This window comes from Petaurus breviceps, unplaced genomic scaffold (assembly GCF_028583685.1).
Source record: "Petaurus breviceps papuanus isolate PSGF00001 unplaced genomic scaffold, PetGlider_PUasm1.0 100, whole genome shotgun sequence".
Classification (NCBI taxonomy): domain Eukaryota; kingdom Metazoa; phylum Chordata; class Mammalia; order Diprotodontia; family Petauridae; genus Petaurus; species Petaurus breviceps.
The window spans coordinates 4,218,849-4,241,107 of NW_027185573.1; the positions used below are offsets into that span (position 1 = coordinate 4,218,849).

The 22,259-nt window shown below is 40.7% G+C and overlaps 1 protein-coding gene across 1 annotated transcript in view; it reads left to right on the top strand.

Moving 5' to 3' along the window:
* Nucleotides 1-22,259, top strand: part of LOC138163341 (glycosyltransferase 1 domain-containing protein 1-like) — a 107,379-nt gene that overhangs the window by 56,173 nt on the left and 28,947 nt on the right. The window lies entirely within an intron of this gene.

Below are 22,259 nucleotides of genomic sequence, written 5' to 3' on the forward strand. Positions count from 1 at the left end.
GAACAAGGATGTTAAGGGAATCAGAGACATGTAGGCCTGGACGAGGCATAGGCGTGGTCATGCAGCAAGGTTGGGCAAATCCCCCAAGGTCAGGCTGCACACTCCATTGTTATCTGTGCAAAGATCTGAAGGTCTAAAGGAAGGTTTAGTATAGACTTCTATAGAGGATTAATGAGAATTGGTGGACGAAGCGGGCAGGAGGTGAGATGTACCTATGGGTTAGAGGTCTCTTTCATTGGAAGGAGCACTTATACTACTGGAATCATGGACCCACTGAGGCAGCAAAACATGTTCTGGTATTTATCACAATACTTTGCTCTGTTCATTGTGGACCTAGGATGTCACTGAGGTAAAAATGCTCTTCACTGACACAGGCTGCGACTCTTTTTCAGCCTGGGAAAATTGTCTTTGAGAGTCTCTGGCTAAAAAAGTCATCACTTTAGGCATACCTGATTATGCAACTTTTTGAACTCAGCAAGCCTGGTCCTCATATGACATACAGTCAGTCCCAGGGCTTGTATGGAAAGCCTTTTCACCTTGGTGGAACCTGCTAACACTGAGAGCATCATGTCTGTCCTAGACTATGACCAGGCATGGAAGTAGCACTTTAGTGGGAGATTCTAGGCAGAGTTGAGTTGAATTATCATTGAACCCAAACAGTGGTAGATTTGTACTTTCAAATGATTTATTAGGGATAGAGTTATACAGAAGAAGTACTTGACCAGGAGAAGGAGATGGAATTATAGAGACTTGTAAGAATTTGAAATTGTGGAGAAGGCCAGAAATTGAATTTGGGAAGGGGACTTTGAGAGGGTTTGAGAACTGATTGAAAAAGAAGATAAGGGTTGGAGCAGAAGGAGAAGGTGAATAACTTGAGATAAGAGGAACAGAAGGAAGAAAAGAATTCAAGGAGTTTGATGAAGGAAAAGACTAGGGGAGAAGATAGTTGGTAAGATAAGAAAGACAAGTTGGAAAGACAAGCATAAAAAGTTAGTGAGAGAAGAGAAGGGAAGTTAGGAATACTTATTGAGATGAAATTGACATTCCACTATTGAATCAGCTCTCATGACCTCCAACACAAAGTATAAAATCCTCTGACTTTTAAAGCCCTTTATAACTTGACCTTTACTACCTTTTCAGTGCTCTTACACCTTACTCCCTACACATACTTTGAGATCCAGTGACACTGGCTTCCTTAATGTTCCTCCCGTAAAGCATCCCATCTCCCTTCCTTGGGCATTTTCACTGACTGTTCTCCATGCTTAGAATGTTCTCCCTCCTCATTTCTGTCTCCTGACTTCTCTAGCTTCTTTCCGTTTTCAACTAAGGTCCCACCTTCTATAAGAAACCTTTCCTGGTCCTCCAAAATCTCTGTGCCTTTGATGTCATTCTCCAGTTTATCCTAGATCTTGTTGTCCATAGTTGTCTGCCTGCTGTCTCCCCTCTTAGATGGTGAGCTCCCTGAGAGCAGATATTGTCATTTGTTTTTTTTTGTCCTTCCCATATTGCTTAGCACAATGTCTGGCATGTGGTGGGTGCTATTAGTGCTAGCTGGTTGGCTCAACAGCTTTGAAGATGTCTGATAGCAGAATGCCATAGCCATCTTCCAGGGAGCTTCTAGTGAGAATGACCTAGGACTAAGGATTTGATTTCTTGCACATGTGGAGGGCAGGGATAATTCTTCAGTAACTTGCATAATATTTGTATCTCTTTCATCTATACTCAAATTGCAGGCTTGTCCTGTTAGATGAGAAGCTAAAAGGAGTTTGAAGAATGCCTCTCCAACTTTTCTTGTTATTAGAGAAAATGAAATTCTTAACACACACACACACACACACACACACACAAATGGTCTCAGTGTATAAAAACAAGAAAAAGGATCTGATGAAAGAGAGGGTAAGTTTGACCTGTGTCAAAGGATTGTATTATTAGAGCTGAAAGGGCCCTTAGTGGTCAACATATCTGACCCCCATGCCCCCTCCCCCCCATTTTACAGATGGGGAAATGGGCCAAGAAAAGTTGAATAATTTGGGGCCAAGGACACAGGTAGTAAGTAGCAGAGCCAAGAGTTGAAGCTAGGCTCACTGACTCCTAATTGGGGCTACTTTCACACTTCCAGGCAGTCAGAGAACTGAAACTTCAAAAAGAATCACAATCCTGAGAGATTTATAGAATCTAATTAGTTAAGGGAAACTGAGAGGTCATATATACTGAATAAGAGTTAAGATTTGTATATTACAGTAATAATAACTCACAGTTAATGCAAAGTTGTGATTAATGCAAATAACGAATCCCCTGAAGTGGTAACATTATTCAGATTTGAACAGCATATTTCCATTGGACTGGAACCAATGACCATATTTCACAAAGTTGTACCATCAAATAGTGAGAATTTGAATAGACATGACCACTTCAAGGGATTCATTATTTGCACTTATCAGGACCTGGATCTAGTGTACTTTAAATGACTAAGAGGTGGGTTTGGATACAGCAAACTGGAACAGCAATGCTGGTGGTCGTTCAAGAGAAAGCACTCTTCCCTGCATTAGTAATACTTGTCGACTTAGAGCAAATCATTTTCTCTCCCTAGTTAACGTGTTGAAAATGAAGAAAAATGAGCAAATGTCTATCTGTTTATTGCCTTTGATGTGTGGAATGCTGCCCTGGAGGCTGGGCAGATTAATGGTCACTGCCCTCATGGGGTCTACTCAGGGGATAAAACCCATGGGCAAGGGTAAGTGTAATACAAGAAATAGATCTTGGGTGGTTAGGTGGAGCAGTGAATAGAGCACCAGCCATAGAGTCAGGAGGACCTAAGTTCAAATCCACCCTCAGACACTTAATACTAGCCGTGTGACCCTGGGCAAGGCACTTAAACCTAACTGCCCTGCCTTCCCCCCTCCAAATAGCAAGAAAAAAAAGAAAAAAATAGATCTAATCTGACTTGAAAGAGAGCAAGGAGTAGTGCATAGAAAGGCATTGTGTTATCTGGAGACGTCACACATATTCCTTTAGATACTAAGTTGAAGTTTTGGAAGGTTTTTCAGGCAGAATTGGAATTTTTAGCGAATTGTGTGTATTTCACAAATTCACGCATCTCTTAGGCAGGTTTATGCATTGTGCGGATTGAACCATCTTGCCCTTTCTCCATCTATGACCTTTCTCATACCTGACAGTTTCTTTCTTCTCAAAGCCCCCTCTCCCCTGCCTAGCTCCATCCCTCATCACCCCACACCAGGGCTCCTAATCGTCTATCCACCTCAAGTCCCAAATCTGTCTCGTCCAGAGCTGCCAAAATGATTTTCCTAAAGCTCAGATCTGAACATGCCTCTCCTACTCAATAAACCCCAGTTGCTATTGATTTCTTCTTGGATAAAATATCAACACCTCTGTTTGGCTTTTAAAGGACTTCACAGCCTGGACCCAATCTATCTTTCCAGTTTCTTTTTATGTCACTCCCTCCTTCCCATGTTTCATAATAAGGCAAACTGACCCTTTCTTTGTTCTACATGCATGGGGTTTCATCTCCCATCTCTACACAATTGTAGCAGCAATCTCCTTTGTTTGGAATTCAGTTCCTCTCTTCCTTCAACTCACAGTTTAACTAAGGGTGGGCCATATGTTACCTCTAGGCAGCACGTTCCTCACCCCTCTTCTAGAGCCCCCCCTTTGTTGATTGTTTTCCATTTATCCCATTTAGAGCTTGTCTGTGCATAGCTACTTGCATATTGTCTCTCCTATTAGATTTTGAGCTCCTTGAGGGCAAAAGTTACTTTTTAGCTCTCTTTGTATATCTACCATTTAGAACACTAATGGCCTAGAGGCCACTGATTCCCCATCCCTAGACTAGAGTTAAGAGGGCTTGGGAAAGGCTTCCTGTAGAAGGTGGAAGCTTTGTTGGAATTTGAAGGAAGCCAGGGAGGTCTGTGGCCTTGCTCTCTAGTGTCCTTCTGGAAGTATCAGTTATGCACCCATGAATCTCCAGAATTAGTTAGTCGTCATTTAATTTGTGAAGTTTTGGGAAGCTCTCTGTCAAGCTTTGGAAGACTGTAGGTCTTTATGTTATTCAGAAGTAGACAAATTAGCTGCCCCAGTATCTCTTCAACTGGAAGTCCCAACCAGTGTCCTTTATCTCGTCTTCTGGGGACCCTCATAGATACCTGAACAGTTGACAACAGCTATGGATTCATGTCATTATTCCTTGAAGAACAAATGGCTCCTTCCTCTTCAGAGGGTTTAGTTTTCTCCAATTTAGAAAGTGCTTTGTCCAGCTGGTATTTAATCCCAAATCTGGTGGTCCTTCTTCCTTTTCTTTTCTACCTACCACAACCACCAAGCTAGTGTGAAAGGGTATTGGATTAGGAGTCAATGAGCCTAGATTTTAATCCAGGCTCTGCCCCCCTACTATCTTTGGCTTTGGGCAAATCCCTCTACTTTTCTGGGCCCCAGTTTTCTCATCTATAAAATGGAGAGGGAGAGTGTCAGAGATGATAGGGCTAAGGACTCTTTCAGCTCTAGATATATGATCCTTTGGCAAAGGTCAAACTTTGCCTCCCCTTCTTCAGATACTTTTTTTTTCTGTGTTTACACACTGAAGGCATTCCCTTTTATATGTGTGTGTGTGTACACATGTGTGTTAAAGAATTCGTTTCCCCCAATAACAAGGAAATTGGAGGGACATTTTTCAAATCCCTTTTACCTTCTTTTCTGATAGGAAGACCAGCCTGCATTTTGAACATAAATGAAAATTGGAATATAGTAAATATACTACATAATTTGCCACCCCCCTCCCTGCTACATTGTGATGTGATAGAGTGATAGATTTGCAGTCAGGAAGCCTACCTCTGCCAAATATAAGGTCATGGGCAAGACACCTCACTCAAGGATCCTCAGTTTCCTCATCTGTAAAGTGAAATCTGTATAGAACTTGCTTCTTGGGGTTGCTGTGAGAATCAAATGAGACGGTGTCTTTGAAGTGCTTTGCAAACTTTAATGTGCCATATAAATTTGAGTTGTTATCATTAATGGTTTTGCTGCTTGTTGCTGTGGCATTCTTCAGTTATTTGCAAGGTCGTCCTGTGGGAGAGTAATGACCACTTTTTGCTTGGGCTCTGCAAGGAGAGCTCAGAATCATTCTGCATTGTGAACAGACAGTATTAGATGTAAAGGAAGGAAGAACTCTCCCATAATGAGAAGTCTCCAAAAGGAGGCCTCCTCAGAAACTCCCCAGAGGGAGGTCTTCAGACAGAGGCTGCGTGGCCATTTGTTGGACATGCTGTAGAAGGGTTTCTGGGTGAAGAAGACATTAGACAACTCTGAAGTTACTTTCAGACTTTTATATTATAAATGTGTTGAAATTTTAGGATTCCGTTTGAGGCTTCCCTTCAGAGTTGATTTACACAACTATGTAGCATAGATATTATCATGTAATTCAGACACTTTTCATAATATCTTTTTTTTTTTTAAGCAATCGGGGTTAGGTAACTTGCTCAGAGTTACACGGCCAGTTATTTTGTGTGGGTGCCCAGTATCTGAGGCTGGAACCGATCCCGGGTCTCCCAGCTCCAGGGTTGGCGCTCTTACTCACTGCACCACCTGGCCACCCTTTCTTTTCACAATATCTTAACTTTAATAAGATTAAAGCACTATTACTGTCTCTGTGGATTCAAAAGTGAGAAAACAAGGTGGTCCCTGTTCTCAAGAAGCTTACATTCTGTTAGGGGAAGACAAAGCATAATGGGACATTAGAAGTGGGGGGCTAGAGTAGAATCACCCTGAGGGAGCCAGGGAGCTCATAAGGATGTAAAGCTGGAAGCCAGAGTGGCCAGATAGCAGTTCTATGCAGGGACTCATCAATTATTGAGACCGCCTCGGGGTGGAGTTATCCCCAAGGGGCAGAGCTTTACCATTAATTTTCAGAGACAGGGATTCCGTTTAATGTCACTTGACTGTAGAATGAAGAAGAGAATGAAACAATTTCACATTTGATTTTGAATATTTACTACTTAAGCTGGGATATTATGCTGAAAATTTGCTTTAGATTTATAGAAGTGGTTGAGAGGTCAAATCTTATGATCACATTAAAATTCATACTTTTAACAGAATTTCTCTTATAATAAATTAAACATCTTGAAGATCGCAATTATATCTGACATTTGCAGTGAGTTCTTTTTAAACACAAATGAAAAATTACAGTACAGCCTTTTTTAGTCTGCTTTTTTGTTGGCTACAAAGTCAGATGGATGATTACATTGTCTGAGTGTAAATTATATACTTCTGGAGTTGTAATGCCTCTTCCAGGTTAGTCAGGATACTTTTCATTATAATACTGCTGTAGCTAAAAGTCGTAAATGAACAGTGGCCTCCTTAGCTTCATATGGGCTTTTGTTCTAGCTTTGGTTTCCATCTATCATCTAACTCTTAACTGTGGCTCCAAGAAGCTGTAGCCTGTGCAATGGCTATGCCCTAGGAAACTGTCTCGGCAGATGGGCTAAACCAGGTTGAGGGTAGTTGACAGGTTTTAAACCTGTTAATGAGTCAGGGGGATGCCTACCCCAAGCATGTGAATGCTTTCCCTGGTGGAATAGGCAGATGGGAACAGTTTGTTCCAATGATCATAAAGGCGGCTGAAGTAGGCACTATGGAGCACTTAGATTTTGGCAGGACATTTAAGATGCCAAGGTTACCCACTGCATCCTGGGCTGTTGCCAGTCACCCTGACTTTTGCCTTGCCACTGGACTTCAATGACCCTGGAAGAGAGAGTGAGGCTGATCTTTGTGCAACTCTGCCTCACTTAAATCCAGTTCACTCACAAGTCAAGACTACTCATTCGTAATGTCGCTGGTCCTCCTCAAAAAGAAGGGACAAACAACCACAGTGGACCTGTGGACAGTGTGATGATGCATTGTGTCCTTCAGTGGGAAGCCTTCCTTCTGCCCGCTTCTCCTCAGGGAGCTCTGTGGAACATGTAAAGTTCACAATGAAGAGCCCAAACACTTGGTTGCTCCTTCCTTTTGGTGTGAGATAGGGAAAAAACCCCAATGTTTTGGGTATAAGTAAATTCATAGCAGTTAACATAGCTAATCTCTTTGCTACCATTGTTGATTTGGCCATGAAGAACTCATTCAACACTATAATCCCATGGAGCTGTTAAGAGTATGTGTATTTAGTGCATATGAATATAATGGCCATAACATTTATGGATATGAATATAGTGGCCATAACATTTTAACTCATTTAACTGAACCCACTGTTGTTTTTATGCTTTATTATCTCTCTCTACCAGGACAGCAATTGACTTGAAATTGACTTGAAATTCTCAAGTATCTGAAGGAAGTGTGAAAATTTTCTCAACCACTTCAGTATTAGAGATAGGATGAATGGATTTTATTAGTCACTCATACTTACTTCCTACTCTATTATAATAACCTTCTAATTGATCTCCCTTGCTGTAATCTTTTTCTCCCTAGTCCATCCATCCATCCATCTGCCCATCACCTTCTGGCCAACTTAGTCTTCCTAATGCCTAGTTCTCATCATGTCCCTGTGCTATCCAGAATGTATTAATTCTTCCCTGTTGTTTTCATAAGAAACGGACTCTTTGGACTTCAGCTCTGTGACTCTAGCCTGCTTTTCCAGCCTCTTTCCCAAGCTACCCTTCACACTCATAGACTCTTGCAGCTGAACACCATTATTTCCTCTTCCCAGATCTCCAGCTACCTCTTGCTTCTGTATACACATAATAGACCGTCCTATATCCCTTATATCTCCTCTTCCAAAATCCTTCTCTTCCCATCAAGACCCAGCTCTGGTTCCATCTCTTCCATGGTGTCTTTTGAACCATTGTTGAATTTCTCATGGTTGTTCTCTGCTCTCTTGGGAGTTCACAGAGTTTTTTATTCATATCAGATATTGTTCATTCATTCACATTCCCTTGTCTTGAAATACTAGTTAAGAAAGTTTCATATTTTCTTCTTGGCTTTACTACTTGTCCTTCCTTTCAGTATTTAAAACCTATAAAGTGTCCTCTTGCTGTTTTGTTTTGTTCTTGTTTAATTCTCTTATCACTTACTATCTGGCTCTTCTCTCTTTGGGGTCTGGAGTCAGGAAGACTCATCTTCCTGAATTCAAATTCAGTCTCAGACACTTATTGTATGACCCTGAACAAATCACTGAATCCTATTGGCGTGTTTCCTGTTCTGTAAAATGAGCTGGAGAAGGAAATGGCAAATCACCCCAGTATCTTTGCCAAGAAAACCCCAAATGGAGCCATGAAGAGTTGAACATGACTGAAAAATGACTAAACACCCTCCCCCCCCCACCCCCTTCTCAAGGTCCTTCACTGGGTATGATAGAGTCACTGATCTTGCTTTCTGCTCTGAGTACCCACTGAAGGAGACAGGACTGTTCCTAGCTGGGTTTCAGTCCCTCTTTGTTGGGGTCAGCCTAGGTCGGGCATCCTAGTCCCCGGCCCCACTTCCTCTCTTGGCTCTTCCCTCTGTCCTTCTCCAGCCACTCTCATTCACTACTGTTTGTAGCATTCAAGCAAGGACAAGAAAGGTATCCTGGGAAAAGTCCATGTAGCCTTGGGGGTCTTTAACCTAGGGTAAACCCCAGTCTGAAGGACCTCATCTTTTCAGTTTCCTTGCTTCCACAGCCTTTCATTTGGTTGGGCAGAATTAGTTTGTGCCACTTACTGCAGGGTAAGGGAGTAGGTAGAAACTGGGCTGTACTGACAGTCGACAGTAGGAGGTGGGCATCTTTAGGCCCTGGCCCAGGGCAGGAAGCTAGTCTTTGCCCTTGCTCGAGGATGTTGAAGTTTGATGCTGAGTGAGCGCCTTCAGTAGTAGAGTTTTCTAGTGTTAACTGACAAGGATTTTACCTAGAGGAGTTTTCTTTGTTCTGTGTTTTTAGCTGCAATTTTCCTACAGCTGGCACATAATTTTTTTAGAGGGTTAGACAATAAAAGAGGTCTGGAAAAACTTATTAACCTGACATGTTGTTGGTCATGTAACCCCTGTTTTTTTGTGTAATCTTTGCTGATCCCCCCCTCCCCCATCTACATTATATTCCTCTTGTCTTGAGCCTCTTGTGACAGTCCTTGACCTCCCCTGTGTGATGCAGTGCTTCTAATTTGATTATTAATTTTTTGTGTATGGTTTATCCTTACTATTAAGTGCTACATTATTTTTTCTTTTTATATCTTCAGTTCTTAGCACATTGCCTTGCTCATAGTTATTTATTTCTTTATTTGCTTTATGGATGGGGGAAGGCAGGGCAGTTGGGCTTAAGTGATTTGCCCCAGGTCACGTGGCTAGTAAGTCTTAAATGTCTTAGGCCGGATTTGAACTCAGGTCCTCCTGACTCCACAGCTGGTGCTCTATTCACTGTGCTGCCTAGCCACCCCCATAGTTAACTATTTAAAGAATTGTTTATTTCATCTGTGTGGACACTCTTTCCAACAAAGCAGATTACTGCCCCCTTCGTGCCTTAGGAGATAAGATTCATGAGGGGCTGTATCCAAAAGAATTCCTTATTGGCTGGCCAGCCCTCTGTGGATGAACCTTTCTGAAGTTTCTGACCCCTAATTCTCAGCCCCGGGGTCCTTCTCTGCTCATTCTCTCTCACCTTTTAGATCCAGTAAGTTGCCAAATCTTGTTGTTACTACCTTTGCACCATTTTTGGCTTATGTCACCTTCTCTCCACTCACAAAGCTACAAGCCTAATTCCACCCTTCATCACCTGTCATCTCCTAATTAGTCCTTCTCCCTTAAGTCTGTACCTACTTCATTCCATTCTCCACACATTTTCCAAAGTAATTTTCCTTATGTGGAAAACTGACCATGTCATGACCTATCCCTCCCTACTCAGTTCATTCTCGCAGCTCCCTATTGCTCTGAGGATGCAGTAGCAACTCTTTTGCTATTTAAGGCTCTCCCTAACCTGATCCCATACTAACTTTCCTGCCTTGTACATTTGTCTCTCCCACACTCACTGTAGTCCAGCCACATTGGCCTTCTCATTGTTCTTCACACATAACACTCTATCTGCCATCTTTGAGCCTTTGTATTCACTGTCTTTAATACCTGGAAAGCTCTCTGTCCTCATTTCTCCCTCTGGGAAACCTTAGTTTCCTTCAGGGCTCAGCTCGAGTGACACATTCAGCGGGAGACCTTTCTTGGTTCCCTGGGTGCTGGTGTCTTCCTTTCCTCTTCCCCTGAGATGACCTTGTACCCGTTTTGTATGCATCTATGTTTTTGCATGTTGTCTTTCTTCAAAATGTATGCTTTTTGAGGGCAGATGCTGTTTCATTTTGGACTTTGTGTTCTTAGCACTCAGCATAGTGCCTGGTACATAGGAGGAAATTAAAAAGTCCATTGGTCTTCATACAGTCTGACTGGGTCCATTATTGAAGCCTGTCTAGCTTAGTATAGCATGGCACTTTACATGGAGTAGGGTTTTAGTAAATGCTTTTTTGCTGAGTGAATGATATGGCCTTCCAGGGCACCTTCTGCTCCCCACTGTGGAGAGGTATCAAGGAGCTTTGTTGGAGGACTTTATATATTGTTCAGTCATTTTTTCAGTCTTTGTGACCACATTAGGGCCTTTCTTGGCAGAGATACTGGAATGGTTTTGCTATTTCCTTCTCCAGGCCATTTTACAGATGACAAAACTGAGGCAGAAAGGGTTAAGGGACTTGCCTAGGGTCACACAGCTAGTTAGTGTCTGAGGCAGGATTTGAGCTTAGGAAGATGAGTCTTTCTGACTCCAGGCCTGACACTCTATCCACTGTGCCACATAGCTGCCCTGATTTTGTACAGAGTGTCCTACTTAATAAGTGTTTATTGATTTTAATTCTTCTGACAACTTTCATGCTTGGTTCATTCAGCAGACATTAAAAAAAAATTACTCAATAAGCATAAAACATTGTGCTGAGAGCTGGGAGTAGTTAATATGGTGGGGAAAAGAATAAACATTTTTATAGCACCTACTATGGGCCAGGTACTGCTAAGCCCTTTGCAAATATTATCTCATTTGATCCTCACAACAACCCTGCTAGATAGGTGCTATATTATCCCTATTTTACACTTTTTGAGAAAAACTGAGCAAAACAGGTTTTGTCACTTGCCAGTTAGTAAGTATCCTGAGGCCACATTTGAACTCCTGACTCCAGGCTTAGCAATCTATTCATTTTTTCACCCAGCTGCCCAGATTTAAATAAGCTATTATTCTTGTCCTTATGAAGTTATGGAAGGATAAAACACTGATATATAATAATAATAATAATACTAACATACACCATTAGATGATGAAGGCATTAAAGAGTTGTGTAACAAAATGGTTTTGTGGGTTTTGAGAAAGAAAACCACTACTAATCTGGGGAATCAGGGACACCTTCCTCTGGGTACAAGGTAGGATTCAAATTAGGCTTTAAAGAATGGGTAGAACTTGGAATAAGGGCGGATATATCAGGCATAGGGGAATGATGAGCAAAGGCATGGTGCCAGAGAGATGCATGGCCCATTCACGTGACCATTAGACATCTGAACAGCCAGTACCATACCTGGTATGTAGAATGTGCCATATGAATGCAGACTCCCTTCTCCTTCCCTTTCCCCCCTTCTCTCTCCTTCCCTTTCCTGTAATCAGACCTCCCCCCTTCCCTCCTCCACGTGGTGGATTCCATATTTGAATAGCCCTAATGGTTGGGCACTTTCTGTGTTTCATTCCTGTAATAAATCTCTGCCAGGAAGCAACGATTTTTACAAATAAATCCAGAAAGTGGACCAGTTTGGCTGGTCTACCCACCAATGGGAATACAGGCTTTTTGAATGAATGAATGCTTAGGTAGCTTTTATTGACATTAATTAACATTGTCACTTTTTTTTTTTTTTGCAAAAAGAATAGTTGTAAAGATCTGTTGTAGATACAATTTTTGCCTTGAAAGTAGTTGATTCCTTGAATCTTTTCGGAAATTAATTTCATTCTAGTGGCTAATGATTAATGACAGAGGTGAATACTAGCTGAAGAAGATTAATGCCTTTTTACCTTAGAGACTGTTAATCTTGATGATGTTGGACTCATGTGCTGAAATGTTCCTTTGTTCTTGTAACAGGTAGTTTTATAACATGGTAGCTTTAATCATCTAATCTCTTAGAACTGAAAGGGAAATCATATCCACTCTGTCCTTGAAGAAGAATCCTGTCTAGACCATTCTCAACTAGAGATTATCTAGCCCAGGGATGGGGAATCTGCATCCTCAAGGCCACATGTGGCCCTCTGGGTCCTCAAGTGCGGTCCTTTTGACTGAATCCAAACTTGATAGAATAAATCCCCTTCATAAAAAGATTTGATCTATAAAACTTGGACTCAGTCAGAAAACCATACCCAAAGACCTAGAAGGCCACATGTGACCTCGAGGATTCAGGTTCCCCACCCCTGATCTAGCCTTTGCTTGAAGACCTTGAGGTAGTGGGTGGCACAGTAGCCTGGAGTCAGATCTAAGTTAAAATCTAGCCTCAGATGCTTTCTAGCTGTGTGACCCTGGACAAGTTGCTTAACCCTGTGTGTCTCGGTTTCCTCATCTGTAAAATGGGGATAATAACAGCACCTACCTCCCAGACTATTGTCAGGATCAAATGAAATATTTGTAACAATCTTTTAACTCAGTGTCTGGCATGTAGAAGTTATTATATGAATACTTTCTCCCTTCCCCCTAATCAGATGTACCTTCCTTCCCCTGAATAGCAGATTCTATTTTTGGATAGATCTAATGGTTGGGTGCTCGATACGTTTCTTTCCTGTCATAAATCTCTGCCAAGAAGCAGTCATTTTTACCATTAAATACTAGCTTCTGTCTCTGTCACATGCCCATGAATGAGGCAGAGTTTTCTTGAAGATGGTCCTTTATTCCTTCCTCCTGCCTCTGTTCTTTGCCTGTTTCTAATCTGTGGCAAGGATTCCATGTCTGGAAATGCTCCTCAGTATAGAGACACATGCTCAAATCACAGATCACTTGTAGACACGGCTTCTTTATCCCTACAGCAGCACCTAGAAAGTGGCAGAGCCCTACCTAATGTGATTTGGAGATTTGTTCAATTCGTTTAAATTTATAGTTTCATCTTATGAAGCTTCTCATTTCTTCAGACAGCTGCAGATGCTTTTCTATGACCTTTCATAAATTTTCCTAGTGAGAAGACTGAGAAAAAACCAGAAAGTAAGCTAAAGCAAAATGGTAGATTGTAATAGAAGGTAGGTGTGGGGTCTGTTCTGTTCTTGCCCAGACTCTCTCCATATCTTTTATAGTTGAGTTGATTGAATGGAATTGGACACAGGGCATATGAAGATCAGGGCAAATTCTAGTCTATTCCATTAGAGATTCGATTAGTGAACTTGTAGAAAAGAAAGCCTTGATCACAGAGAGCCAGCATGACAGCCTCATTGAGGATAGGTCATACCAGACTAATCTTATTTTCTTTTTTTTTTGACAGGAGTACAAGATTTCCAGGTCAGGACAGTGTCTCAGACATAGCTTATCCAGATTTTAGCAAAGCATTTGATAAATCTTGTAGGTTGATCTTGAGCAAAGGTTGTTGCTGTGTGGGATAGACAGTAGTTCAGGAAGCTGGAAATTGGGTGAATGACTGAACCCAAAGAGTAGTTTTTAATGATTCTGTGTCAGCTGGGAAGCTGGGTCTTCAGTGGCGTTCTCTAGGGTTGGAGTTTGTCTTTGTGCTGCTGCTTATTATTATTACTTTACAATTAGTGACTCAGATAAAGTCATAGGTGGTATGCTTATCAGCAATGGATTTCCTAAGACTGGATGGCAGTTAGGATTCAAAAAGATCTTGATAGACTAGAATATTAGACACAGTTGAATAAAATTAAATTTAATAGGGGAAAATGTAAAGACTTACATTTGGTTTTAAAAATCAACTTCATAGGGGCGGCTAAGTTGTCACAGGGAATAGAGCACCGGCCCCGTAGTCAGGAGGACCTGAGTTCAAATCCGGCCTCAGATACTTAACACTTATTAGCCACGTGACCTTGGGCAAAAGTCACTTAACCCCAGTTGCCCTGCCCTCCCCCCTTCCAAAAGGCAAAAAATAAAATAAAAAAAATCAACCTCATAAATGTAAAGTGTAGACAGTCATGGTTCCATGGTGGTTTGTCTGAAAAAGGTCCTGAGGCTCATGTGGTCTCCAGGCCCATTATGAATGACGGCCAAGAAAAGAAATACCACCTTAGACTGCGCAAAGAGAAGACAGCATATAGAAGTAAGTAGGTGACGAGGTCATGGGTCTGCTATTCTCTGCGTTGGCCAGATCACATATGAAGTATTGTGCTCACTTCTGGCTGTTGTGGTTGAAGAAGGACACTGGCAAACTGGAGAGCAGCCAGAGGAGGGCAGCCAGCGTAGGTCTGGGCCTCACATTCTTGCTGTCTGAGGTCAGTCTTAGGAACTGGAGAGGTTTAGCCTAGAGAAGAGAAGCCACAGGGAGGATATGACTATCATCTTCAGGATTTTAAAGGCCAGCACCTGGAAGAGAGATTAGTCATTTGCTTGATCCTAACAGACAAAACTAGGAATCCTGGGTGGAAGATGCAAATTCAGGCTTGATGTAAGGGGAAGCTTCCTAATAATTAGATGTGACCCAGAGGGACAGGGGCTGCCCCAAAGGATTGTGGGTTTTCTCTCCCTCAAGATCTTTAAAGCAAAAAAGCCTGATGACCATTTGTCTGAGATGTTGTGCAGCGGCTCCTGTTTGAAATAAAGATACCCCTTTAGGTCTGAAAGTCTGTGATTCTATAAAGGGGTGGTAGATAGAAAGTCTTGATTCCATGAAGTCATGTCCACAACCCATTGGTTCTGTCTCCATGGTTCTGTCACTGTTCCAGAGCTCCTCCCTGACCTCAGGTTTGTCGGAAGGGGAAATGCTCTCACCCTGCTTGAGGGCCAGGCTTCTGAGGCTTCTTCCTCTGCTATACAGGTGCCTGCCTCATCATCCCTCCTCCCAGCATTGCCTCAGCTTCCTGCCCAAAGGGAGGCTGTGATGCACCAAGTGTAAAATGTGGACTTTTGTCAATTTTTTAGCTTGCCTGGAGTCATGAAATGTTAGAGCTGTTAGGAACCTTAGAAATCATGCTAACTCTAAATTGCTTCACTTTAGACTTGGAAACTGAGGCCAGAGCTTTGAAGGGACTTGTCCAAAAGCAAACAGACTATGTAGAAGAGCCCACGTCCTCTGGCTCCAAGTACAACATTCACTTCATTCCACTACATTTATGGTATGAGAAATAATGTTGATATTTAGTATAGTTTCCCACAAAGGAAAGTTTGTAAACTGTGGCCCTGCCATATATCAACAATATTTATAGCACAAACCATTTATTTTGAATATATATAAAAGAGAAACCAGTATAATTTGCTGTTGGTATTTTCTTCCTTCCTTCCTTCTTTCCTTTTCTCCTTCCTTCCTTCCTTCCTTCCTTCCTTCCTTCCTTCCTTCCTTCCTTCCTTCCTTCCTTCCTTCCTTCCTCTTCCATCCCTCCCTCCTTCCTTTTTTTAAGCTCCTTTTATTCTTAATTCATGCATTTTAATTCCTGTCTTGCTTCTGCTTGTAAGAGAATCATGAATTGATATATTTTCTAAGGCTCCATGATAAATAGCACAATATGGAAGTATGAAGCAAGAAATTATCATGGGAAATCTTTTGACTTACCTGATCAAATCCAAGTTTATTTTCTTCAACCCTGAAAGCAGAAGCTTTAAAAAAATTTATTAGAAAATACATACCCATGGAGGAAATAAGGATTTTCTTTTTTGTTTATAATGCTATTGCCTTTTAAAATGTCATAATGTGTTTTCATTAAGTCAAAATGCTTGCCCTTCATTTTGAATTTGCATTTTGTTCAAATCCACTGCACCAAGAGAGCTGAAAAATGACCTCAAATAAAAGGCAAATCTCAAATGGAATGAAGCGGTTTGGTTTTCACCCTTAAAGATTGTAGTTATGCTCATAGTTAAGATGTAAAGTATTTCATTGGTCTTTTAAGATCAGATTCACTTGTTCTTGAATGAATTGTGTTCTAAATAAATGATAATAAGAACAAAAATCCAGAATGAATGCTTTAGAAAACAAAGGAATAGATTATGTGATGTCTTAATGTTTAGTGGAGAGGAAAACACAGTCTGACACACAGTAGTTGGCCCATAAATATCTGTGGAATTAGAAGAACCATCTTCCTGAACTTGAGTGTGTACAGCCATGTGCATAGAAGACTAATTTATTTTGGACTTATCCAAATGTGATATTAAATTTTCTTTTTTTTTGAAGGAAAATTTTAAAGATTGGGCATATCACCTAATTCATGTATATAAGACAGAAATGGGAAAACAAGAGTATACTTCACTGGAATTCTGATTTTCCCTGCTGGAAAGGATCTTGAAGTCACTCTTGACCCATCCTGGCCCAGATAGGATGCCTTCTATGATGTGCCCAACAAGTGGTCATACAACCTTTGCTCGAAGAATTCCAGTGATGTGGAACTTGATACTTTAGACCTAGGCCATGTTGAGCAGCTCCATTGTTAGGCCTCTTTTTTCCTCCTGATATGGAACTTAAATCTTCTCTGAAGTTTGACCTGCTGCTTCTAGATGTTTCTGACTGTGTCCTTGATAGACCAGCATATCATGCAGCTCTTCCCTTAGAACAGAATTTTGGTGGATGTGGTACCCATAGGTGAAGGAGTATGTTCCCAGAGCTGGAATTTCCTGGAATTATTGCCCATGCTTGCTGACTCATTCTAGGCCCCAGAAAATGGAGGAAAACTTGGAATGAGCCTAGAAAACAGTGGCTGCCTTCAGCTGACTTTGGGCTTCCCACACCTGAGCCTCAGTCTACTGCTTTCTAAGAAGGAGAATAGGAAATGTAGTGGTCATTTAAAAAAATATTTATTTATTTTTAGTTTACAACATTCAGTTCCACAATCCCTTGATTTCCAAATTTTCTCCCCCTCCCTTTCTTTATCCTTCCTCCTCTTCTCCCTCTCCCCTCTGCCCCCATAGCAGCATGCAATCCGATATAGGTTCTACAAATACCTTCATGTTAAACATTAGTCAAGTTGTAAAGAAGAATTATAACAAATGGAGTGAACAATGAGAAAGAAGAAACGAAATAAAACAAAAGAGAGAGAGCAGGTGGTTTGCTTCGATCTGCATTCAGACTCTGTAGTTATTTCTCTAAATGTGAATATCCCTTTCCATCATGAGTCTTTTGGAGTTGTCTCATAACCTTGCATTGCTGAGAGGAGTCCAGTCTATCAAAGTTAGATGTCACAGATACGATGCGTCTGTAATTGTGTACAATGGTCTCCTGCTTCTCCCCTCACTCAGCATCAGTTTATATAAGTCTCTCCCGTTATTATGAAGTCTGTCTGCTCCACAATTCTTATATAGCACATTAGTATTCCATTACATTCATATACCATAACTTGTTCAGCCATTCCCCAATCGTTGCGTATCCCCTTTATTTCTGATTCTTTGCCACCACAAAAAAAGAGCTGCTATAAATATTTTTGTACATACGGGTCCTTTTCCCATGCTGTGCTCATTTTGAAGGCGTTGAGGACAAAGAGACCAGGTGGAGAGGTCAAAGAGGATAAGGAAAACATACAAGAAGAAGTAAAAAGTAATGGTTTGTTTTAAACAGAGTCAGGAGTGGAATATGAGTTTGAAGTCTTTCTCTGTAATCCAAATTTTGGAGCAGAGATTACCTTCCACCTACTTTACATGTATCTTGCATGCACATATTTATTTTTGTGTTTCCCCTGTAAGAATATGAGCATGAAAACTGTTTCTCCTTTTCTTTGTATCTCCTATGTACCTGGCACAGAGTAGAAGCTCTGTAAACGCTAAGTAACTGGCTAAGTGACTCAGTTTCCCCACACTGTACTAGCATTTGTAAATGTGGGGAAGTGCTGTCAAGTATGAATATTATATAATTTTTAATATGATTATTTTGTGAATAATCATAAAATAACTCACTGAATTGCCTGCAATTCAGAATGCTATCTTTTCTAAGCTGACTTACCCATTGATCCAACAGATCAATCTTATGATATTTGGAAGGCTTCCCTAAATTGGTTGGACAGGTGAGAGATTGAATCATCTTTTTATTCGCTCACCCAATGTTTACTTAGTAGTGCCTGTTCTGTGGTAGGGCCCTTTGCTGAAAGTTAAGGGGTTACTCAAAATATAGGACAGCAGCCACTTCAAAATAAAGTGGGGAGATAAGGTAGATAATTAGGGTATAGGTAATAGGTGAAAAGTGTCACAAAAGTGGTACAGAGAGTGTATGGAGAGGGGGTGACCAGCAAAGCGGGAGTGGAACTGTTAACATTTGAGTTAGGGGAGACAAAAATCTTCACTTTCAGATGGAGAAAACTGGGGAACATTACTGGGTGAAATAAGCTCTCTGGGTTATGGGATAGCAACAGATGAGTAGGTTTTCCATTGTTTTAATGAGCCTACTGTTATGTAAACTTGGGCAGAACTATTTCAAAACCATATTTTTAGGTTTAAAAGACATTGGAGAAAAGTTTCTAGAAGTGTCTTTCAAATGCATCACACCTTCACTTTATCGTGTTTTATGCTTTCAAAGCGATTTCATCGTTAAATGATACCCCTGAGTTTTCACCACTTCGCCACCCTCTCAAGGTAAAACAAAACAAAATAAAACAAAACTTCCCTATCACCCAAGTAGTCTGAAAATTCACAGGTTTAAAAAATACCAAAGAGAATTTGAATATCTGCTACACACTTTGTTCGAGAATCGTCTGTGAAATGAAATACTTGGAGTTCACAAGAGCATTTTGTCTGACATTTCTACTCCTGGATTGCCATCTCTCTTTTGCAACTACTTTATTTGTAACTCCTTGTGTGTACAATGTGTCAATGAGATTCAATTTTAATCGGATTGCGTTACGAGCTCATCACTTATAAGAGTAAAGATGGTACTGGGACTAGAATATGGGCTAAATGTGTTCACACCCTCATCCTTCACAAGGAAACTGGCATTTTCTGTTGTGCTTCCATCAATTTACAGATTTTGCCTCCACCTTTGTCTTTGGTTGTCCTCATTGTTGATAGCAACTGGAGAAGGAGTAAATTTATTGGAGAAAAAGCAGACACTTCTGTTATGATGCTCAAGAAGTCACTGCATCATCATTGAGATGAGTCAGATGTGCTAAGTCAGATGCTGGTTAGAAATCTGCCCTGCAGGTTCACGTTGTCAGACTTTTGTTGCAGTTGCAAAGGTCTTTTAATTAAGTTCTCTCTGTACTTGTAGTAAGTAAACTTACTACATGCAGGGAATGAGATCTACCCTATGCTAAATTTGGTTCTTCAGCAGATAGAATTTTAGCAAGGTTCTCAAGTATTAGAAGAATTGGTAGATTATATTTATGATTTGGTTGAAATGGGAGAAAAATGACAGGCCCTTATTTAAAAAGAAATTGCCTTCAGGCATTAAGGAATATCTTTATTACTAAGCTTTGGAGAGTTCACAAGAATGATGATAGCCGTTATTGAACTAGCTAAGCACATTTGACACTAAGCTCTTACATGCTTGTGGATTTAGATAAAATTCCATTTGCTACATTAATCTTCTTCTTATTACTTTTCTAGAAAGTCTGATGTAATAGAATTCAGGTAACTCACCCTTAATTAGATTTTATTCAGATGGCTTTATCTCCCCTACAAGATTGTAAGCTTTTGGAGGGTAGGGAATTGCATGCTATAAATTTTACTCTTTTGGAATGCATTGTTGTATGAATCAATCTTGAGAATGAGAAGTGGTTATTGGAATAGATCCTTCTGGAAACATGCTCATTAAGCTTTTTTTTTTTGAGGGCAGTTGGGGTTAAATAACTTGTCCAAGGTTACACAGCTAGTTTTTTTGTGTGTGTGCATGTTAAGTGTCTGAGGCCGGAACCGAACTCAGGTCCTCCTGACTCCAGGGCCAGCACTGCACTCACTGCACCACCTAGCCTCCCCCTCATTAAGCTTTTGATCCCTGGATATGTAATGGAAGAAGAATTGGAAACTGCAGAATCTCAGAATCATCAGATTTTAGATTTGGAAGAGTCATCCAGGCCAACCAGTTTTGGGGCTGGAAAAATTATCCTCAGCATGTAATGTGGTCATGCAGTCTTGCTTGAAGACTTAAAGTGAGGGAGAACCCACTGTTTCCCAACGTAGCTGCTCCACTTTGGGAAAGCTCTTGCTGTCAGGAAGTTCTTCCTTGTATCAAGCCTAACTTTGACTTATTGTAACTTCCTCCCATTGGTCCCACTTCTTCCTTCTGGGCCCAAGCCAGTCCTTCCACTTGACAGCCCTTATAGAGCATGAACAGGACTCTACAGTTTCCCTCTTGCCATCCTCACTTGTTTTCCCTTTTCCGTGTTAAGCATCCATAGTTCTTCATCCACAGTTCAGCGTCCTCATATGGCACCATATTCGTTATCTGCTTATGGATATTGACCATTTTACCAATGCCCTTCCTAAAATGTGGCACCCAGAACAACTAAATGCAGAACTCCAAATATGTTCTTACCAGGACAGAGTACAATAGGATTATTGCTTCCTAATTCCTAGACTTGGTCTCTCTTAATGTAGCCTAATTTTAAGTCATACAGTTGACTCACACTGACCTTACAGTCCACTATAACTCCCAGGTGCTTTTTGGATGACCTGTTTTCTAGCCCCACCTTTGGGGATAGACTTGAGGTGAGGAAACCAGTTAGGAAGCTATTGGGATAATCCAGGTGATGGCCAGTGAGGATCTGAACTAGGGTGGTGGCTGTGTGAGTGGAGGGGAAGGGATGGATATGAGGAAATGTTGTAGGGGTAGAATTGACTAGACTTGGCATCTGATTAGATATGGAGGGTGAGAGAGAGTGAAGAACAAATGCTATCTCTGAGATCATGAACCTGTGTAACTGGAAGGATAGTGATACCCTCAATGGAAATAGAAGAGTGTCATCTGCGTATTTTATAAATGTGCCATCAATGCCTTTATCGAAGTCATCAGTAAAAAATAAATAAATAAATAGCACCGGGCCAGATCACAAACCACTGGGAAATTCAATTGGATACCTCCACCTCCTTCCTAACCAACACAAAGTCATTATTCTTTTGGTCTAGCCATTTAATCATTTGTAAGTCCACCTAAAATTATATTGTTGTCTAGCTCACATCTTGTCTTCTTTTCCAGCACAATATCAGGAGATTTTATCAAATGCTTTGCTAAAATCCAAGTAAATTATTTCTGCCGTCTTTCCTAAATATGTCAGTTTACTAAGTACCTTATTAAAAAGGAAATAAAGAAATGAAGTTAATTTGGTACAATCTGTTCTTGGTCTATTGTTCCCTGTTCTTGGTGAAACTATGTTTGTGCTTTTCAAGCTATGGCATTTTCTAGATTTCCATTCCAATCAAGGATAACACATTCTAGAATTTTGCATGGAATGGAAGTCAGATCTCTGGCCTATAGTTAGCCAGTTCCATTATCTTCCCTGATAGACTGAGCAAAATTATGTAGTTGTGCATTGCTTTTAAACCCTAGTTACAGAAAATAAAAAATAAAAACCCACCATGCTATTTTAAAAGAAAAACACATTGTTAGTCTTCCTGATCTTTGTTCGCTTAGCTCTTGTGCAGTGAAAAAAAAAACTTTTCTTAGTAGTGTTAACTTAAGTTTCAGCATGATTCCATACTAAAAAAAATCAACTCTACTTAGAATCATAGAATTTAGAATTAGAATAATTTAGAGGCCAGTTATTTCAAGCTCCTGACTTTACAGGTAACAAAAATGAGGCCCACAGGAGGGCAGTAGCTAACTCATGGTCACACAAGTATTAAATATGCATATTTTGGTTTTGAATCCTCTCGATTTTAAATTTAGCCCTTCTTTCCATTACATGATGGATACTTTGGCTTGGCTGAAACGTTCTGTTGTGCCTTGAGGTTTCATTTGCTTCAGACTGTGGCTGAATACTCTTTTGACACGGTTCTTCCTCTCTGGAGAATGCTTCTGGTTGGGGTGAAAAGACTTTATTGATTTATTTATTGTTCAATTTTGCTTCCCCTCACCTGATTTCTCGGCATTGAGCATCAGCTCCTTTTGACTTGAATGCAAGAAAGTAGCTATCTTTTCTTGCCTCGTTAGACCTGCTTCTGTCCTTACTGTACAAAGTA